This window comes from Molossus molossus, unplaced genomic scaffold (assembly GCF_014108415.1).
Source record: "Molossus molossus isolate mMolMol1 unplaced genomic scaffold, mMolMol1.p scaffold_m16_p_1, whole genome shotgun sequence".
NCBI lineage: Eukaryota > Metazoa > Chordata > Mammalia > Chiroptera > Molossidae > Molossus > Molossus molossus.
This window is the reverse complement of record NW_023425344.1, coordinates 170,465,248-170,487,533: the sequence shown is the minus strand read 5'-3', so window position 1 is coordinate 170,487,533 and position 22,286 is coordinate 170,465,248. Positions and strand designations below refer to the sequence as shown.

Here is a 22,286-nt window from a genome sequence, read left to right as displayed (position 1 = left end):
CCTTTTCTCCACACCCTCGCCAACACTTGTTGTTTGATGATTTGTTGATGGCGGCCATTCTGACAGGTGTGAGGTGATACCTCATTGTTGTTTTAATTTGCATCTCTGTGATGATTAGTGATGTTGAACATTTCTTCATATGTTTCTTAGCCATTTGTATGTCCTGTTTGGAGAAGTGTCTATTTAGTTCCTCTGCCCATTTTTTAATTGGGTTCTTTGTCTTCCCTTTGTTGAGCTGTATGAGCCTTCTATATATATATTGGAAATTAACCCCTTATCTAATGTATCATTGGCAATTATGTTCTCCCATACAGTGGGTTGCCTTTCCATTTTGGTGATTGTTTCTTTTGCTGTACAAAAGCTTTTGAGTAGTCCCATGTGTTCATTTTCTCCTTTACTTCTGTTGCCTTAGGTGATGTATCAGTGAAAACTCTGCTGCATATGATGTCTGAAATGTTGTTGCCTACATTTTCTTCCAGGATTTTAACGGATTCATGAGTCACATTTAAGTCTTTTATCCATTTTGAGTTTATTCTTGTGTATGGTGTAAATTGATAGTCTAGTTTTATTTTTTTTGCAAGTAGCTGTCCAATTCTCTCAACACCATTTATTAAAGAGGATGTCTTTACTCCACTGTATGTTCTTGCCCCCCTTTGTCAAATATTAATTGAGCATATTGTCTTGGGTCAATTTCTGGGTTCTCTATTCTGTTCCATTGATCTATCTGCCTGTTCTTGTGCCAGTACCAGGCTTTTTTGATTACAGTGGCTTTGTAGTATAACTTGAAATCTGGCAATGTGATCCTGATGACGTTGTTCTTCTTTTTCAAGATTGCTGTGGCTATTCGGGTTTTTTTTTGGTTCCATATGAACTTTAGAAGTATTTGTTCTAGTTCTGTGAAGTATGTCGTTGGTATTTTGATGGTGATTGCACTGAATCTATAGATTGCTTTGGGTAGTATGGACATTTTAATGATGTTAATTCTTTCAATCCATGAACAAGGTATGTGCTTCCACTTTTTTATATCTTCCTCTATTTCTTTTTTTAATGGCCTGTAGTTTTCTGCAAACAGGTCTTTTACTTCTTTGGTTAAGTTTATTCCTAGGTATCTTAATTATTTTGCCTTGATGGTAAATGGGATTGTTTTTTAGTTTCTCTTTCTGTGAGTTCATTGTTGGTGTATAAGAACGCTATCAATTTCTTGACATTAATTTTATATCTTGCTACATTGCCAAATTCATTTATTAAGTCTAGTAGATTTTTGATGCAGTCTTTGGGGTTTTCTGAGTATAGTATCATGTCATCTGTGAAAAAGTACAGTTTCACTTCCTCCTTTCCAATTTGAATCCCTTTTATTTTTTTCTTCCTGTCTGATGGCTGTGGCTAAGACTTCTAGTATTATGTTAAATAAGAGTGGCAAAAGTGGGCATCCTTGCCTTGTTTCTGTTCTTAAGGGAAATGCTTTTAGTTTCTGCCCATTGAGTATAATGTTGGCTGTAGGTCTTTCATATATGGCCTTTATTATGTCAAGATATGATCCCTCTATTCCCACATTGCTGAGGTTTTTTTGTGTTTTGTTTTCTTTTTAAATCAGAAATGGGTGCTGGATTTTGTTTAATGTTTTTTCAGCATCTATTAATATGATCATATGATTTTTATCTTTCATTTTGTTTATGTGGTGTATCACATTTATTGACTTGCAAATATTGTACCAGCTTTGCCCTGGGATGAATCTTACTTGGTCATGGGGGATAATTTTTTTGATGTATTGCTGGATTCAATTTGCTAGTATTTTGTTCAGGATTTTGGCATCTATGTTCATGAGGGATATTGGCCTGTAATTTTCTTTCTTTGTAATGTCTTTCTTTGGTTTTTGGAATTAGAATTATGCTGGCCTCATAAAACAAGTTTGGAAGTCTTCCTCCTTGAATTTTTTGAAATGGTTTAAGGAGAATGGGTATTAGTTCTTCTTTGAATGTTCGGTAAACTTCCCCTGTGAAGCTGTCTGGGCCTGGGCTTTTGTTTGTTTGGAGAGTCTTGATTACATCTTCAATTTCTTTTGTTGTTATTGGTCTGTTCAAGTTTTTTATCTCTTCCTCATTCAGTTTTGGGAGACTCTGTGTTTCTAGAAATTTGTCCATTTCACTTAGATTGTCGAATTTGTTGCCGTATAATTGTTGATAATATTTGTTAATAATCCTTTGTATTTCTGTGGTGTCAGTTATTATTTCTCCTCTTTCATTTCTGATTTTGTGTATTTGGAATTTGTTTATATGTTTCATCATTTTGGCTATCTCAGTGGGTTTTGGAGCCTGCCAAATTTTCCCTGTGGGTGTTGGTGTTCTGCTGTTTGTGGCCCCCTCTACTAGGCTTGGATGAGCCTGGGTGGGCCCACGTTAAACACCACTGTCAAGTCTTACTTTCCTGGGTAGATTTGCAAGCCCAGGAAAGGTTCAGTTATCATCTAGCTTTTTCCTGGAGGCTAGTAGTCTCAGTTACTCAGTGCCTTGGAATGTAGCCCTGGTGTTCTGCATAAGAGGATTTCCAGAGGGTGGGATAGATGCTGGTTGTTAATGATCCTCAATTTGCATTTCTTTGCCTCACCTGGGAAAGGCTGAATTTCTGAGGGGTGGGTGCTGCTGCTTTTCCCCATAGCTCAGGGAAGGAGCACACTGGCCACCATCCTTTGTGGCCGAAATGCAGCAAAAACTCTGAGTGCCCTCCAAATCCTGTTGGTCCCCACAGAGTTCCACCCCAGTTTGCCCTCCCTCTGCTGTTGCCCCCGGGTGAGTGGCTGTGGCTATTTTAGCGCTCTGTCTCGGTTCTCTGCACTGTGGAGCAGGCTTGGTCTTTATTCCCCAAGGGTGCTGCTCACAGCTAAGACTGCTGCCGTCTGAGGGCTCCCAGCCCGCCACCCTCTCATTCCTCCACAGATCCTACCAGTGTCCCTTGTTATATGGTCCTGTCCTGCTGCTTTTCTGTTGCTTTTTTCCAAGGATTTGTCTTTAATTTAGTTGTAATTCCCGTTTTGTCCTGGGAGATTGTCTGTGTAGCTTCCATTCACTCCGCCTCCATTTTCACACCCTCTGTTACCTATACTCTTATAAAGAACTAATCAAGTTCTTTATATTCCTCCATCAATTTTAATTCATATATATATATATATATATATATATATATATATATAGAGAGAGAGAGAGAGAGAGAGAGAGAGAGAAACTGTTCTAGCCACTCAAGGGAAATAAGAATCTGCCTTACCCACTCAATGTTTTGATGCATCTGTGAGAATTTTAGCATTTTAAAATAGTATTTTAAAAGTTTTATATATTTCCCACTCTCCTTTTGTGTTAGTTCATTAGTTATGATGCAGGCTAAATTTCTGTAACAAAGAGACCCAGAAATGCCGTAATTCTTTCCCATGAGGTCATTTGAGGATCTGGGCTGATGAGTCAGCTGTGATACACTAAATATGTGGCCTCCATGTTAAGCATCCAGTTTAGTGAAGAAATTAGTGCCATTTATTCAACCAGTGGGGAAGGGAACAGAGGAGATTCATGTCCAGCAGCCATGGTGATTAAGGAGGTGATTTAAAAGCTGCACAAATCACTACTTGAATTCCTTTGGCCTGAACTTTGAGGGTGCTGGGAAATATCCTGTCAAGAAAAGTGGCAAGAAATTGTATTGCTCAAAGGAAGAAAGAAGGAATGCATAATGGCCAGTAACTAGCAGACTTTGCCATATTCACTTATTCCTCCATCAATTTTAATTTTTATGTGACCATGGGTTTCCTTTTTATTTATGTTGTCATTGGCAACATAGGGGTGTGACTGATAACACCTGCAAGCTGCAGTTGAACCAAGACAAGAACACAAGACTGTTACTGGTTCTCGGAATTAGTTTCTTTCTTTCTTTTTTTAAATATGTTTTTATTGATTTTTTTAGAGAGAGATAGAAACATCGATGGGCTACCTCCTGCACACCTCCTACTGGGGATGGAGCCTGCAACCTGACCATGTGCCTTGACCAAGAATTGAACCAGGATCTCTCAGTCCATGGAATGATGCTCAATCCACTGAGCCACACCAGCCAGGCTAGAATTAGTTTCTCATAGTTCACCTTCTCTCTCTCTCTTTCTCTGCCTTATTCTATCTGTAGATCCATGTTCGTCTGAAATTTGGATACAAGCTTGAATTTCTTGGTTTTGGGTAGGTTCAGTTTTGTCAAGGAATCTATATACATTTTATTGGTAAAGTAACTGCATGTTAATGAATGGGTAGGAGTTAACTTAGAGTAGAGATAATTATAAAACACCTGACAAAAGTGAAGTGCTATAGAAATGCTAAATAATGACACTAATAAAAAACTGATTGTCGTGACTTCAAAGGAAGTGTTAAGTTGGAGTGTTTTGACGTGTATGGCATTTGAATGATCTAAATAAGGTGTTTTAGATACTCACACAAGAGACTGTTCTAGCCACTCAAGGGAAATAAGAGTCTGTTCTACCCACTCAATGCTTTGATGCTTCCGTGAGAATTTTAGCATTTTAAAATATTATTTTAAAAGTAAGAATTGTGTTGTCGTGATTAAATTTATATAAAGGAAGGACACTGCCTAACAAAAATATGGCATTCTTTTTAGACTGTCTGGCTTAAATTCCTGGAGTCTCTGCCTCTGATATAATCCAATGCCCCTGAATTTAGGTTGGTCAGACACAGAGTTAGGGCAGCAAATTGGTAGAGAACTTTTGCTAGAGTTAGAGTTTGGGATTAGGTAAATTTCTTGTTTTAAAGCTATATCTTACCCATTTATTTTTTAGTTTAAAAAATTAAATATAAAGTATTATTTAGCAAGTGGTAAAATTTCTGGCCCTGAACTCAGTGAGAGTTAAGTTAAAATCTGTTCCTTGATCTTGGGCCACTGTGCTATTCTTTTTCCATACCTCAGTTTTTTTCACTGGTGAAATAGTACTTACCTGATAAGGCAGTGAGAAGTAAATGAAGTAATGCATATGATGTGCTTGAAAAAGGGATGGTGTTCTGCTTTTCCTATTTGCTCAGATATTCTGTGAAGGGTGGTATTCATAATATTTTCTGCTGGTGGTTTCAAATATCAAATTCACTGAGGTTTCATAGAAATATTCTTTCATGATATGGCTGTCCAGTTTAGTGGCTCAGCTAAGATTCCTAGCTCCACTAATCTCAAGCTGTGTACCCTCGGGTGAGTTAGTTAACCTTCTCTGTACCTGGATTTTCTCATTTGTAAAATGGAGGCAATAATAATACCTATTTCATTGGGTTCCTGTATGTAAAGTACTTAGCTTAGTGTTTGACACATAATATATGTTCAACAAATATTACATATTATTCACTTTACGCTTAAAATGGTTAGTTAGCTTTTTCATAAAATGAATAGGCATTTTGGGTGTCTAGTTTCACCGTGTTGAACATTGTTGATTTCCCGACTTTAAGAACAATTCTTTCAGTGCCTTGTTTGTTTCAAAGTGGGCTCTCAGTTGTATATGCTAGTACAGAGTGAGTGCACTATCCTGAATAAATGAAAGAAGAAAACCCCAAACTGATCATCTAACTTTCCAACTTCCTGGTAAGTGCTAAGTTTTAACACCCACCTTCAGATTTGTACAGTAGATGCCAATGAATAAATCTGGGTGTCTTATTTTCTCTTGTCTCCTTCTTGACTTCTAATGAAGTGAACAGATGGTAGACACTGCAATTATAGGTGAAGAAAACTGGCACCACAGCGATTAATTTCCTTTCCCAAAGAACATTTAGGCATTTACTTGGGACCTAACTTGTTACTTGTAGTTTTGAGGGGGAGGCCTGAGGGCTGAAGAGCCTGCAGGAGAGGGAGTAGTTGTGTCTGGCGGCTCTCTCAGAACTATACATACAAACTCAGAAGTATCACTTTCAGAACCCATACCTAGTGGCCTGCAGCGCTAGAAATCTGCCAGTCTTCAGAGGCAGGAAGCATGTCCTACTAGATCTGGTTTCTCTTGAATCTAACACTGCCATATAGTAGGTGCTTAATAGTTGTATACTAGTCAAAATACCTGAAAGTAAAAATAATAATAATAACTCTTTAGAATTTTGTTCGATTTTATTTTATTTTGATATTGCCAGTGCTTAGAGATTATACTCTGTCTATTTTATAGTAAATAATTTTGTAAACCCAAGCAAGGCTTACATTTGCTATTCTATTTAAATGAATCCTTTTGTGAAAATTGATTAATCTTTGCCTAGTGTATGTTTGGTAAATTGCTCTCTCCCTAAAGTAATAAAAAGTGTGGATCTAAAATAAAACACTATAGAACAAACAAGAGCCTGGGGAATCTGAAGTCGCTACTTCTACGATTTAAAATGCAGGTCTGTCTACTTACCATTTTCTTCTTTTGGGAATGCCTGCCACCAAAGGTTAAATTAAAGATCTCTATGGGCAATTGAAAAAGCAGATGTAAAAGCACAATAGACTCTTCAGAATCGAAGTTTTATATTTCACTATTTTATTATTATTTAAAGGTCTAATGCCTATTTCCTTGTGGAGCTCATTGTCTGAGGTAAAAATTTTAAGGCTTTCCCCGTGGGGCAGAGGTAAAGGGGGTAAAATTTGGGGATTTCTTTCAGAAGTTGTGCATAGGGAGTTCTCAGAGCAGCTGTTCCCCAACTCTGCTTTCACTGGCTGTGAGAATCGGGGTGAGGCTTCGCCTTTTTTCTGCAGTTACTGCTGAACCAGGGCAGGGTCCTGGGAACGACCAGACACAACCTTCTGAATGTGGCTCACTTGGTGCAGCGCCTTCTCCGAGTCAGCACTTCAGCCCACCTCTTGACCTGCCTTTAACTTTCAACAAAAAGAGGAAAGTGAGTTCCTCTGGAGCTTGCTGAGGTGCTCCTTGGTGTTAGATTCACACAAGATACAGCTGCTGAAGTGTAGGGTATTTTAAAAAACTCTTTCTGGGTAATGAAAACATGATTTTGAAGTAGTTGCAGTATTGAAATGCAGCACTCCGCTTTTCGAAGCAAGGCTTGCGTTGGGCTCACTGGTGCAGAAGGGTACTCCAGGCAAAGAGGCTTAGAAACAGCAGGGATGGGATCTTAAGGAAGGTATCTATCACTCATCCTATCAAACAATTGCTCTAATTAAAAAAAAAAAAGTCAGGTTAGCAAGAATAGCTCTACTGGTAATGTGACAGTGGGAGCAAGTTGTAAAAAGCCTTCAAAAAAATGTCTGCTTTACCAATTTATAATCTACTATTTTGAGGTGTGATGAAAGGGATTGGAAATTGGTGGCCAGTGGCCTCCAACACTCTTGGCCATTCCCTTCTCTTTTCACTCTCCTGTCCCGAGAATGGAGACCGTGGAAAAAATGCTCTTTTATTTTTCTTTTCATCCTGCTGTCTGAGTATTTAGCTGTAATAGGGATGGATGCTTCAAGACAATATTTTTTATCAATTCATGTCTGTTTTAGCCATCACCCACAAATTACTATGGACTTTTGAACACTTGTAATTTATTAATTTGTGCATTTGTAAGAAATTCTGTGCCCTTAATAATAAAAGATGACCACCAAAAGGAAAAAATATTTATTAAAATATACACAGTAGCCCGACTAATTTGACTCAGTGGGTTCAAAGTCATCCTATGCACCAAGAGGTCACCAGTTTGATTCCCCTTCAGGGTTCGCTTAGGTTTTGGTCTTGATCCCCAGAGGGGGTGGGGAGAGTACTGGAGACAGACAATTATTGATGTTTCTCTCTCGTTACCTTTCTCTTTCTCTAAAAAAAAAAAAAAATCAATAAAAATATATTTAAAATAAACACAGTAGTTGAGTTCATAAACTGGTATCTACCTGGAAACACTACCTTCCATTTTATTTATTTATATTCTTGCTTTTGTTGGATTTCATTTGCACGAATTTAAATATTTGCCATTTGTTTTTAGAAATGCTAAAATTTAGGCCACTGTAATAGAATCTTATTGCTTATTGGTGTAGGAAATTCTCATCTGTTTCATAATATAGGGGAAACACTAAAAGCAAAATGCTATGTTGAAGCAAAATATACATTTGGTGATTATAAATCTTTGCAGGATCTTGGAAGTATTATCCCAAATTTGCATAGAGATATAATTTTTTTTATACCAGTGCTTCTCCAAGTTTAATGTGCATACAAATCACCTGGGGATCTTGTTAAAATGCAATTCTAATTCAGTAAGTATTGGACAGGGCCCCAGATTCTGCATTTCTGACAAGTTCCTGTTGCTGCTGATTGTTCTGGAATACCCACACTTTGCAGAGCAAGCACCTGTCATTTGCATTTTTAGTTTGTTTGGTTCTAGTTGAATGATTCCATTGATTGGTGGAATTCAAAGTTAACTTTACTTAGCAGAATTTAAATTATAATAAAATTTTTAAGTTTGGCAGTGAGTTGGCAATGATCAAGCTTCCTTTTCTTAAAGGAAGAAAAGCTGAGATTCACAGAGTAATTCTCAGCTGAGGTTCATCCCTGGGATCCTCAGGTCCATTCTGTGGTTATGTAATGGGGCTCTAGGGCTTTTTCTGTGTCTCGTATTCATGTGGAATCAAAGTTTCCATTCTAGATATTGATTAGAGATGGCTGGATTTTTTTTTTTTTAAATGTACTCCTGTTTCAAAATATTTCATCACTGAACTTTTACCAAATTTTCTGAAGGATATTTAATAATTTTGGGCTTTAATATATGGGTCTCTCTCCATACTTTTGGCTTATTATAACATATCAAAAAAATCTAAGTAAAATAATGATAAAAATAATAAAAAAAATTTATATTTAGTTGTTAAATGTTGTCTTTCCTGCTCCCCATTCGACTATAAATTCTTTGAGGGCAAGGTCTATGTGGGTTTCATCTTTGTATAACCATAGTTGCCAATGGCAGTTTTAGAGAGAGTTAGCACACCATAAATATAGTGGATGAATTAAATTCAAATATCAAGTTGACATGCAGATTCTAATATAATAAAATCTTTAAAAATGATAATGGTTATTCTTGAGGGAGCCTACGGTTCTTTTTCTTCTCAAGACTTGAGGTTTTTCAGGCATGTCTAGGCTAGTCACTGACTCCATTTTACTCTCTAATTCTCCGTTTTTCCACTTTTAAGATGGAGATAAAACATTTTTCATTAGGTAAGAATGGTAAGCGTAAGCTGTAGGTTTGAATGTTTAGTGAGTCTATGAGTCTACTTTGTTGGAAAGAAAAGGACTCAGGGCATGTAAAAAACATCCCGAGAAAGAGCACTCTCCCTCACCCACTGCCAGAGACAGTGCTCTGCACACTTGGCGCTGTCTTTTTACCACACAGAAAGGTTACCTTTTCTAGCCTCCCTTTTAGATAGATTTGGGACCATATGGCTGAATTTTGGAAAATGAAATATCAGTCAAAATGATGTATGCTATTTTCAGACTTGGTCCTTTCCACAGTAGCTAGTCAGTCTTCTGTTGACTGAGCTTGATACTTATGTGTGTTTCAAGACTTTGGTTGGTTACTATAGAGCTTAAACAAGTTGAACTTCTCTCTCTCTCTCTCTTCCTCCCTCCCTCCTCATATACATAAAGTACCTGAAGATTTGTAAACCAAATAGCATGCAGATGGGTCCCAGAATATCCAACAGAGTGGCAGTGGATTAGAAAGAAAAGATCTCATTAGTGTATGTACTTGGAAAAACTAGCTCAAAAGCAAGGAGAGTGGCAAAAAACACAACATTGTTATAAAAATAGGTAATATTAAATGGTGTTTACTATGTGTCTGGCACTGACCCATATAATCTCATGTAATCATCATTATATCTATATGAGATAACTACTTGTATTATTTTTATTTAACAAAAAAAGAAACTGAGATGCATGGGGGTAAATAAATTGTCTTGATTCCACAACTAGTAAATGAAACACTCAGGAGTTCCCCATTGCTTTTAAGATGAAGACCAGATACCTTAAAGTACCTCACAAAATCCTATATGATCTGGTTCTGGTGTACAAATCTACCATACTGCTATAGCCAAACATACTGACCTTCTTTTAATTTCTTAATGATACAATGATTTTCTCCACACTAGTATTGTATCCCTTTTTCTAGTCTCATTTATCATCCTCAAATGTTAGCTCAAAGTCACTTCTTTCCTGACCAACTCACAATATGAAATTCTGTCAGTTCCCCTGCCCCCACATTCTTAACACCTTGTACTTTTCCCTTATGGCATTATCAGAAGTGTTTATTTGTATTATGCTTGGAACATTGTCTATCTTTTTCTAGAATGTATTATGAGGCAAAGACTAAGACTGGTTAGTTCATTATCGCTGCCTGGCACATATTGAACTCAAAGTAAATTATTTGTTAAGAGAAGGAATAGAATGAACGACTCTCAGATTTTAAATTGGACCCTAAAATAAATATTGATAGAAGATGGGATGAGAGCAGAATAGGTAAAAAAAAAATTGCTATTTGAAAAATACTATGAGAACCATGTCACTTACTAGTATTCCTAACAGTTTCATTGTATTGAAAGACACTTTTAAAAAATTCTATTCACAGTTCTACAATGAGAGGTACTCTTGATATTTTTTTGAAGATAGTAATATTTATAAGAAAAGTTGGAAGCTTCAATCTCCTGGGTGACTCTGAATTTATTACAAAGGATCCTTAAATTCATAAAAATGTTGAACATTGTATGTAGATTGATTAAATAATACATTTTCACATATGCACACAACTATTTAAAAGATATAGGTAGATACTATTGCAAATAATGTAATTTTTAAAAAGCATTAACAAACTTATAGTAACTTCTATAAATATTTACTTTTCTTAATCTCCTTAATTTCTAGTACCTTCATTATAATAGTTATAAACATTCAGAATATTTTTTTAAAAAACGGCCCCCATGCTTAAATGGTGAAAATTTATATTAAAGAAAGCTGAATCTGATCAACCTTTAACCTGACTCATTAAGAAAAAGAGAGAGGGCCCAAATAAATTAAATCAGAAATTAAGTGAAAGAAGTGACATCGAACACCACAGAAATGCAAAAGGTTGTAAGAAAATATTGCAAACAATTATATGCCAACAAATTGGACAATCTGAAAGAAATGGATAAATTTCTAGAAACATACAATCTTCCAAGAATGAATTAAGAAGAAACAAAAAACCAAAACAGACCAATTACTACCAACAAAATCAAATGAATAATCAAAAAACTCTCAACACACAAAGTCCTGGACCAGATGGCTTCACAGATGAATTTTATCAAACATTCAAAGAACAATTAACACCTATCATTCTCAAACTATTCCAAAAAATTCAAGAGGACAGAAGGCTCTCAAGTTCATTTTGTAAGGCCAGCATTATACTGATTCCAAGATCAGACAAAGATATTACATAAAAAGAAAATTACAGACCAATGTCCCTGATGAACATAGATGCAAAAATCCCCAACAAAATATTAGCAAACTGAATTCAACAATACACTAAAAAGATCATGCACCATGATCAAGCGGGATTTATTCCTGGGAAGCAAGGTTGATACAATACCCGCAAAGCAATTAACATGATACACCATATAAACAAAATATAGGATAAAAATATTATGATCATATCAATAGAGACAGAAAAAGCGTTGACAAAATCCAGCATCCATTTAAGATAAAAACACTCAGCAAAGTGGGATTAGAGGGGAGGTACCTCAATATAATAAAGGCCATATATGACAAACCCACAGCTACTATTACATTCACTGGGGAAAAACTAAAAGCATTTCCCTTATGATCAGGAACAAGACAAGAATGTGCACTTTCACCACTTTTATTCAATATACTATTGGAAGTCCTAGCCACAGGAATCAGGCAAGAAGGAGAAATAAAAGGCATCCAATTGGAAAGGAAGAAGTAAAACTCTCATTATTTGCAGATGACATGATACTGTCTATAGAGAACCCTAAAAATTCCACCAAAAAACTACTAGAATTGATAAATGAATTCAGTAAAGTAACAGAACAGAAAATAAATATTCAGAAATTGGTTGCATTTCTATACACCAATAACAAACTATCAGAAAGAGAAATTAAGGCCCTGGCCGGTTTGGCTCAGTGGTTAGACCATTGGCCTGCGGTCCAGAGAGACCTGGGTTTGGTTCCCTTGGTTTCAGTTCGTCCCTGGCCCTGGCTGGGTTGTGTGGGTGGCAACCACTCAATATGTCCCTTTCATGTCGACGTTTCTCTCTCTCTCTCCCTCCCACTCTATCTGAACAAAAAAATGGAAAAATGTCCACCGGTAAGGATAAAAAAAAAAAAAGAGAAATTAAGGAAACAATCCCATTTATACTTGTACCCCATCCCCAAAGACATATCTAGGCATAAATTTAACCAAAGAATTAAAAGATATATACTCAGAAAATTATAAGAAATTGAAGAAAGAAACTGAAGAAGATACAAATAAATGGAAGCATATACTATGTTCAAGGATAAGAAGAATTAGCATCATTAAAATGTCCATACTACCCAAAGTAATCTATAGCTTCAATGCAATCCCTATCAAAATACCAATGGCATTTTTTTCACAGAACTAAAACAAATAATTCTAAAATTTATATGTTACTATGAGAGAATCCTTATAGCCACAGCAATCTTGAGAAAGAAGAGCAAAGTTGGAGGTATCATCCTACCTGAAATTAAACTATATTATAAGGCTACAGTAATCAAAACATCATGGTATAGACACAAAGATCAATAGAATAGAGAGCCCAGAAATAAATCCATACTTATGTGGCCAATTAACATGACAAAAGAGGCTAAGATATACAATAGGGTTTGGTCTGTTCAATAAATGGTGTTGGGAAAACTAGATAGATACATGCAAAATAAAATAAAACTAGACTACCTTCTTACATCATGTACAAGAATAAACTCAAAATGGTTTAAAGACTTAAATGTAAGATTTGAAACCATAAAACTCCTAGAAGAAAACAGAGACAGTAAAATCTTAGACATTGTTCTTGGCAATATTTTGCTATGATATATCTTTTTGGGCAAGGAAACAGAAGAAAAACTAAACAAAAAGGACTATATAAAACTAAAACGTTTTTGCACAGCAAAGTAAACCATCAACAAAATGAAAAGACAACCTACTGATTGGGAGAAGATATTTGTCAATGATATATCCTATAAGGGGTTAATATCTAAAATTTGAAAACAACTCATACAATTTAACACCAAAACAAACAAACAAACTGGCCCATGTGGCTCAGTTGGTTGAGCATTATCCATGCACCAAGAAATCACCAGTTTGATTCCTGGTTAGGGCACATGCCCAGGTTGCAGGCTCGATCCCCGGTAGGGGGCCATGCAGGGGGTAGCTGATTGATGTTTCTCTCTCTCTCATGGATATTTATTTCTGTCTCTCCCTCTCCTTTTCTCTCTCTCTAAAATCAATGAAAACATTTTTTTTTTAAAGTGGGCAGAGAACCTGAATAGACATTTCTCCAAATGGGACATACAGATAGCCAAAGACATATGAAAAGATGCTCAATGTCACTCATCATCAGAGAAAAGCAAATTAAAACCACAATATAATACCACTTCACACCTGTCAGAATGGCTTTCATCAATAAATCAACAAACAAATGGTGAGAATATGGAGAAAAGGGAACACTCATGCACTGTTGGTGGGATTGCAAATTTGTGCAGCCACAGTGCAGAGGTTCCTCAAAAAATTAAAAACAGAAATAACTATGTTATGACCCAGCAATTCCACTTCTTAGTATTTATCTGAAGAAATCCAAAGCACTAATTTGAAAGATATATGCACCTCCATGTTCATTGCAGCGTTATTTACAAAAGCTCAGATATGGAAGCAACTTAAGTGTCCATCAATAGACAAATAGATAAAAAAGTGCTTTTATCTATCTATCTATCTATCTATCTATCTATCTATCTATATCTATCTATTTATCTATCTATCTATCAAATGTTCATATATATGTAATATATATATATATATATATATATATATATATATATACACCATTACTCAGCCATAAAAAAGGAATAAAATCTTACCATTTGCAGCAGCAACATGGATGAACCCGGAGGGCATTTTGCAAAGTGAAATAAATCAGAGAAAGACTATATGATTTTACTTATATGTGAACTCTAAAGAACAAAATAAACGAATGAATAAAACAGAAAAAGACTCATAGAAAGAGAACAAAGTGAGAGTTGCCAGATGGGAGGGGAGTTGGGGGCTGGGTGAAAAGGGTGACAATATTAAGAAGTACAAATTGGTAGTTACAAAATAGTCATGAGGATGTAAAGTACAGCATAGGGAATATAGTAAATAATATTGTAATAACTATGGTGTCAAATAGGTACTAGATTTATCAAGGGGATCACTTCATAAATTATATAAATGTCTCTGTACCACTATACTGTGAACCTGAGACTAATATAAAATAATATTGGATGTTAACAATAATTTAAAAAATTTTTTTTAAATTTAAAAAGAATGCAAGTGTAGCTATATTAATATCAAGCAGAGTAGTCTTCAGAACAATGAAAATCATCATTAGTTTCCAGAGGTTCAAGAGGAGAGCGGGAGGGATGAATAGGTGGAGCACAGGGGATTTTTGGGCTGTGACACTATTCTGTATGATACTGTAATGTGGATACATGACATTTATTTGTCAAAGCTCACAGAACTACACAACACAAAGAGTGAACCCTAATGTAAACTATGGACTTTAGTTGATAATAATGTAAGGATATTGGTTCATTAATTATAACAAATGCGCCACACTAATACCAGCTGTTACTAGTAAGGGACACTTTGTGGGGGAGGCAAATGCATATATGTGAACTCTGTACTCCAGGCTGCAATCAACCCTCATCACCTGCCTCAGTGCCTGTATACATAAGGTCATTTTCTTTTTCAGAGCCAAGTAAGGGAAAACTCTTTTCTAGAACCGGCTGGCCTCCCCTCCTCCAATCCAACTGATCTGCTCTGGCTGCTAGATACCTTCTTCCCTTGGTAACGGGATGCTCTGCAGGGTTCTGAGTGGTCGGTTGTGGCCCACGGGACACTGGCACTCGGAGGCAGAGCTGTGAGCCTGACCAGCCATAGAGGGCTTGCTCTCTGCCACCATATCCACCTTCCAGCTCATCCTGGAGCACTTGTGCAGTGCTCTGCTGGTGATTTCTGAAAACCTGAGAGAGGGCCCACGGCTCAGTGAATTTCCCTGGGTGATCCCGGTATATGCTGCGGTGGTGGTGTCTTTGATAGTAAAGAGACAGAGGGCACACTCTAAGAGTGTGAAGACGCTAGGCAAAAGGTGTTCCGCCCGTGACAAAGTTGTGGAAGAGGTCGTGAATATGTTGGATCAATGACACAAGCCAATGACTCCCTCAGGCCACCTGGGTGGAGCCCACTCCTCCCACATTTCAGACCTTGTGCTTGTTAGCAGTGCAACAAGCATCAGTGCAGAATGGAAATTCAAACTGAGAATGTGAGGTCCAGCAGCTGAAGCTGAAGCTTCATATTCTGCCTGAATCACATGAAGATCAGTTAAGGCAACTTCAGAAAAAAACTGAGGAGGAAATTAGCTGATTATAGATGGAGAAGAAACTTCTCAATGTGTGTAAAAACACGAGCTCCCTATATCAGATTCCCAACCTCTACAGGAAGGTGGTGGAAGACATGGGCAGGGAATTGGAGAGAAGCCCTTCCCACCATGGAAAGGAGGCTCAAGAAACCTGCATGGCAGCCATGTTGACTGAGAGAAAACTCAAGGAGCTGAGAAAAGATCACAACAAGCACATGCTGGCCACAGTCAAGTCCAAGTACCAGCCTTTCCCAAATGGCCCTTTTGTTCCTGCTGCTTCCCACAGTTCACAGAGGCCAGAAAGTGTCAGGGGGTCCCCTGGGTTATTACATCCCCCAGGAAGGAGGAGGGTTATGCAATAAGAGCTCAAGAATCCAGAGTTACCTTCCAGTTTGATTCAGTTTCCACAGCAGCTGCATCCTGAACACCCACAACCAAGCAGAACATCTGCATTGTTTCCTCTTTAAAGCAATTTTGATGATCTCTTTCTTCTTAGTTTAGCTACTGTTATTTAATTGATACTACGATTCTTTTTATTCAAGTAGCTATAGCTCTATAATTTTAAGTTAGTATTCTTAAATAAATATTCATTGAAAAATAAAGTTCATGTAATATAAAAATAAAAAGCTAAATATTTTAACTTTATTATAAACTTTTTTTTTTTTTTTTTAATCCTCACCCGAGGATATTTTTTTTTCCACTTTTTTTTTTTGTTCAGGTAGAGTGGGAGGGAGAAAGAGGAACAGAGAGAGAGAGAGAAACATCGATGTGAAAGGAACACATCGAGTGGCTGCCACCCGCACAACCGACCAGGGCCGGGGACAAACTGCAACCGAAGTACATGCCCTTAGCGGGAACCGAACCCGGGTCTCTCAGGACCGCAGGCAGACGCTCTAACCGCTGAACCAAACCGGCCAGGGCTAAACTTATTTTTTAAATATTCTTAGAACAGAAGTGATCTTTTAGGTATCAACATTCCAGTTTTATATTCTATTTTTACATTCCTCATAGAAATTGATTTCATAAACCAAGACCATCTCTAAAACTGTTTTATTTTTATTTTTGTGAGCTGTTTCTTTGGTTGCTTGTTCATTTTCTCCTTAGCTTTTTTGTGGTAAAGAGTATCTATAAACCAGTTAGTTACTAAAGGCAAGAACTGACAATTAAAGGAGACTGTGAATTAATTTGACTTATTACAAAATTAGGAAAATATTGTATGCTATGAAAAATTAGTTCATAATGATCAATTTGATTATATTAGTGGTAAGAAAAGTGAACTAGTTTCTTTCTAGTAAATCAAACTTCTTACACTATCTTTTTAATCTATCCTATGTATGTATGTTTCCAAAATAATTTTTCTAGATGTCTTATTTTAACATTTTTGTTTCTGCTCAAACACCTGCAGTGGCTCCAAATGCCAAACTGTTTTAGCTTAGTATGTTGTATTCTACTTTTCTACTCTTATTTATTAATATGTGCCATGAAACCTGCTATAGTGGTAGAGGTTAAGCATTTGGTTTAGAGCAAGAAAAGTTTGAGTCAAATTCTGGTTCTTCCACTTGCTACCAAGCACAGGGCTACATGTGTCATAATAAGTGTTTTATTTAAAACTCATGCGTCCCTGTGAGAGGCATTATTAGTATTACCTTGATTTTGTGGGTGAGAAAACCAAGGCATGATAGAGTTAGATGGCTGCTCCAACACCTTACAAGTCAAGTGTGTATATGGACTGGAGAATGAGATAAATTTTCAGTTTTTAAATACAGTCTAATTATTTCAACTTTAAATAAAAAGTTGAGGGATAAATGGTAATTTTTTATTTTAAAAACATTGAAATCTGCCCTGGACGGTTTGGCTCAGTGGTTTGAGCATTGGCCTGTGGACTGAGGGGTCACGGGTTCAATTCCTGGTCAAGGGTGAGTACCTGGGTTGCAGGTTTAATCTCTGGCCCCAGTTGGGATCGTGTGGGAGGTGGCCAATCTATGTGTCTCTATCACATGGATGTTTCTCTCTCTCTCTGTCCCTCTCCCCCTTCTTCTCTTCCACTCTATCTAAAGAGCAATGGAAAAAATATCCTCAGGTGAGGATTAACCAACCAAACAAACAAAACAAAACAAGCAAAAACATATTGAAATCTATCTAAAAAAGAGAATGTGAACAGCACTAGAAGTTTATTAAGTCAAGTTAACTTATTTCTATACCTTTATCCTAGGTTTTGTTTAGAAATAAAGCCTTACATTTATGGTCAAGAATAATGTTGATGGTAGCAGGGTGTAGGGGACAGAGTACTGAATAAAACTTGGGACCACTTTGCACCCTCTGTAACTAGTTGTGCCATTTAGCTTCTCTGAGCCTTAGGTTTCCATATTCTAGAATGTGTGCCATAAGAGTCTTTTCCTGACTTTACCAGATTATTTAGGATATGTGGAAACACTAGAAAATGTATCAGATACTATACAAATATCAGACACTTTTATTATTAGATGGTGGCCTAGCTAAACTTGTCTCCTCCCACAACCACATCATAATTACAACTAAACTACAGAACAATCATCATTCAGAACTGCCTGAAATCTGGCTGAATGGAAGTCCTACAACTAGGGACTTGGAGAAGCTACATCGAGACTGGTAGGAGGGGTAAAAACACAGAATGGGCTGGTCCCACACCCACATGTGACAGATAAAATTGGGAGGGATATCTAGGCAGCAGATGTCCACCCTGAGGAGTGAGGAGTCCCAGACCTACCCCAGGCTCCTTGTCTACCCCGCCTCAGCCCAGAGTTTCTGTGCCAGGTGGAGTATTCCTCATAACTTCTGACTGTAAAAACCAGTGGGAATTGACACTGAGGGAGACAGAGGGTTTCAGGAGTTCCAGGTAGTTAATTTTAAAGGACCTATGCACGACCTTTTTCATACTCACTTCCTCTGAACTCCAGAGCTGGGGCAGCAGCTTGAAAGGCACCAGAGACATATGGGGAGGAACTGAATTGTCCAGCATCAGGATGAGAACTCAGAGGTCAGCTTTCTTCCAGACAGAAGTGTTGTCAGAGGCTATTATTCCTTTGATGAGCCCTCTCCACCACAGAGTCAGCAGGTGGGTGCCATGTCTGAGTATCCATTTACCTGGCTCATACTGCTTGCCCCACCTTGGTGATACCCTAAGGTCCTGCCCCACCCAACTTTCAAGTCCCCCCAACCTGCTTCCAGTGGTTATTCCATAAGAATGGCCTGTTTTGGCTCATGCTTTAGATTATCCTAAAATCTCTTAAACAGGTACATCTGGCCCCAGCATGCCCCCTACCTCTCCCTAACTAGGCTTAGGCCTGGCACTAACAGCATCTGGTCTTGGTTCACAACTTGGCCTCACCTAGGCACCTTCAAGCCCAGTACAAGTAGGGTTTCATTCTATTCAGAATCCCTTTTTCAAAATCCACTATTTCTCTTCCTTCAAGTTGTTGAGATAAATGCTTTATCAGAATAGAGGTGTTCTTCCACTTTGGAAATCTTATTTCAGATGAGTTAGTATCATTTAAGATTACACACACTTTTTAGCATTAATATGCTGGTGGGTACAACCTATCTGCTGAAGTTTCAGATTGTACCTGAAGGTATGAAAGGAAGAAAAATGGACAAGGGAGCTCCTCCCAGAGTGAAGAATCAGGTTTGATCAAGGAATCTTCCTTTCCTGCAGGATGCAAGGAATTGGGGAATGGGGAATGGCTTCACAGTTTTTACTGGTAGGGCTTTAAAAATTGCTGTAGACCAGAGAATGCTGTATATCTCCTCATATTTCCCATTTATAATAGTAACATTTATTGTGGGTATCATGTCCTTGCTGTCTTATTGTATAATAGATATGGGGGAAGCAGAGAATAGTCTTTTTAGTTATAGGTTACTAACCCAAAGGGAGCCCCAAGGGGAAGACTGAATATTATCCAGAGAGCCTGGATTTTGAGCTAGGTTCAGCGTTAGATAGGCCTTTGGGTTTTCTTCCATGGAGTAGGGTGTTTTCATATGGAAAGAAGAATGAAATGTTTCAGTAATCAAAAGCATATCGAGTCTGACCAGTATGACTCAGTGGTTGAGCGTCGACCCATGCACTAAGAGGTCGCCATTTCAAATCCCAGTCAGGACATATGCCTAGGTTGTGGGCCCAATCCCTGGGCTGGGGGTGGGGGGCATGCAGGAGGCAGCCAATCAATGTTCTCTCTCATCGATGGTTCTCTCTCTCTCTCTCTCTCTCTCTCTCTCTCTCACATTCTCACTTCCTCGCTCTCTAAAATCAATAAAAGGGGAAAAAATTTTTAAAAAGAAAAAGTACATAAGAAAAAGAATCCCATCCATTCACCATAGTGTTTTTTTCTTTCTGGATATAAAAATTACATTTTTCAGTGTCAATTTTCTTAGCAGAAGTGATGGATTCTGCAAATAGTTATGCAATATAGACTGAGTCCTGACCAGTGAGACTGCTTGCCCCACCTTGGTGATACCCTAAGGTCCTGCCCCACCCAACTTTCAAGTCCCCCCAACCTGCTTCCAGTGGCTATTCCATAAGAATGGCCTGTTTTGGCTCATGCTTTAGATTATCCTAAAATCTCTTAAACAGGTACATCTGGCCTCAGCATGCCAGTGAGACGTGGGCAGCAGTTATATAGACCACTTTCAGGTCTGATATTTAAAAAGAAGATCAAAACTGGAGTTATGATTGTGAGTGAAGTGAAGTATACAAATTTTGCCTTCTCTTTCTAACTAAATATAATTATACAATGTGGACAGAATGTATGGGGAAACTATTGAAGGATTTTTAGAATGAAAGTGGCAAATAGACTGGAACAACATAGAATTTGAAGTACAATCCAATAGGTGGTGCATTTATCATTTCTCTCCCTCTGGTATACTCTAATCTGCACTCAGTGTGCCTAGAAACATGGAAGCGAGCACTATAGTTCAGACAGAGTTCCAGTCTTTCATCCCTGGCTTGTGGCCTAGGAAAGGAGAGGCCCAATGCTCAGGGAATGTGTAGAAATGACCTCTCTCCTGTTTTCCAATCTCTTTCTCTTTTCTTCAATCTCATATTCACTAGTCTCCTCATTCCCCACTCTAGGCAATTCTAATTTAATAGTGATGTAGGTAGGTTAAAAGTAAAAGGATAGAAAAAGATGTGCCATAGAACATTAATAAAAAGAAGCTGGAGTGACTATATTAATATCAAAGACTACTTCAGAGAAAAGAATATTGACAGGGAGAAAGAGGGATATTACATACTGTTAAAAGGATCAATTCATCAAGAATACATACAAATACTAAATGTATATGTAACTAATAACAGAACTTTAAGATAGAAATAAAAGGAGAAATGAACAAATTCACAATTGTAGTTGGAGACTTTAACACTCCTCTTCGTCATAGGTATGATGAATAGATGTAAAATGAGTAAGGATATAGAAGAAATAAAGAATGCCATAAACCAACTGGATCTAACTGACATGTATAGAACACTTCACCCAACAGAAACAGAATTCTTTTCACTTGCATGTGGACCATTCAACAATATAGACTATGTTCTAGATCATAAAAATACTTTAACAAATTGAAAAGAATGGAAATGACACAAATTATATTCTAAGACTATGCTAAATCAAGCTAGAAATCAATTATAGAAAGATAATAAAACTCTAAATACTTGAAAATGAATCGTTTAATATCTAAATAATTAATGGGTCAAAGAGTAAGTCTCAAAATAAATTTGAAAATATTTTGAGGCATATAAAAATGAAAATGAAAACTGTGGGATAAAACTAAAGTAATGCTTAAAAGGAAATTTATAGCATTAAATGTGCATATTTTAAAAAGAAGAAAGGCCTCAAATCAAGAACTTAAGCTTCTACCTTAAGACAGTAGAGAAAGAGAAAATCAAACCCAAATTAGTCAGAAGGAAGAAAATTATAAAGACAAGACCAGAAATAATAAAACTGAAAACAAAAAAATAACAGAGAAAATCAAAAGCTGACACTTTGAAAAGATCAATGAAATCCCACAAAACTCTAGCAAGACTGCCAAATAAAAAAGAAGACCAATGTCAGGAGTAGGAAGGGACATTACCAAAAACCCTGCAAACATTAAAAGGAAAATAAAGGAATCTAACAACTCTATGCATATCATTTCAACAGATTAGATGAAACAAAGCACTCCTTACAACAACAAATTCCTCCCAAATTTACCCCAGATAAATAGATAACCCCAACAGCTGTATAACTATTAAAGAAATTGAATTTGTAGTTTAAAACTTCCTGCAAAAGAAATCTCCACCCAATTGGTTTCACAGGCAAATTCTATGAACAATTTATAAAAGAATTGGCATCAATTCTATACAATGTCCTCCTGAAAAACAGAGAAAGATGAAACACTTTCCAGCTTATTTTATTAGGCCAAATTACCCTAATAGCAAAATCAGTCAGAGGTATTACAAAAACAAATAAAAATCCCCAAAACTACAGACTAATATCCCTCATGAACATACTTGGAAAAAGTTAACTCTCGGAAAACTAGAAATAGAAGTGAACTTCCTCAACCTGATAAAAGGCATTCACACTAAAAATCTACCAATAATATCATTCTTAATGGTGAAAAACTGAGTGCTATGTATACCTAAGA

General features: G+C 37.1%; 1 pseudogene; it reads left to right on the top strand.

Moving 5' to 3' along the window:
• The window catches only part of LOC118618573, a 50,050-nt pseudogene that overhangs the window by 12,198 nt on the left and 15,566 nt on the right, over positions 1–22,286 (top strand).